Genomic DNA, 518 nt, shown 5'->3' with positions numbered 1-518 from the left:
GGGCCGCCTCTCTGCCGCGGCAGGTTAAGGTTGAGCTGGCCAGCGCTTGCCGACTGTGTTAGCTCGGTCCCCGTACCCAGCTTACCAGGAACAGAGAAAAACGTGTCCGAGGAGAATGGGGTTTCCTTCCTGCTGGTCCCGCTGGCACAGCTCAAGCCTTCCTGTCTGCTGGGGATGGATCTGCCAGTGCGCCCGTCTCTCGAGGCAGCTTGAAAAGATGTTCTGGAAAACAAGCAGAAAACCAGCTATGCTGCAGCAAGATGATTAGGGAAAAACTTGTAGGGCACACGAACCACCTCTGGACTTCACTGAGCTTCACAGGGATCACATTCGACCATAATTCAATATGGTTCAGCTTCTGCTGACACTGTTAAGCCAGTCCTAAGAAATAAAGAGATGGACCCTTTTCTCCTTTAAAAGTCAGCAGGCACTATTGCTCCAGCTTCCCACCCATCATCACCTCCTGGTGCACTGCTAGCAGGAGGGAAAGAATCATCCAATGCTGGGAGTTGGAAGGG

The sequence above is a fragment of the Antrostomus carolinensis genome, unplaced genomic scaffold, assembly GCF_000700745.2.
Source record: "Antrostomus carolinensis isolate BGI_N321 unplaced genomic scaffold, ASM70074v2 scaffold11471, whole genome shotgun sequence".
Classification (NCBI taxonomy): Eukaryota; Metazoa; Chordata; class Aves; order Caprimulgiformes; family Caprimulgidae; genus Antrostomus; species Antrostomus carolinensis.
This window is presented reverse-complemented; position numbering follows the sequence as displayed.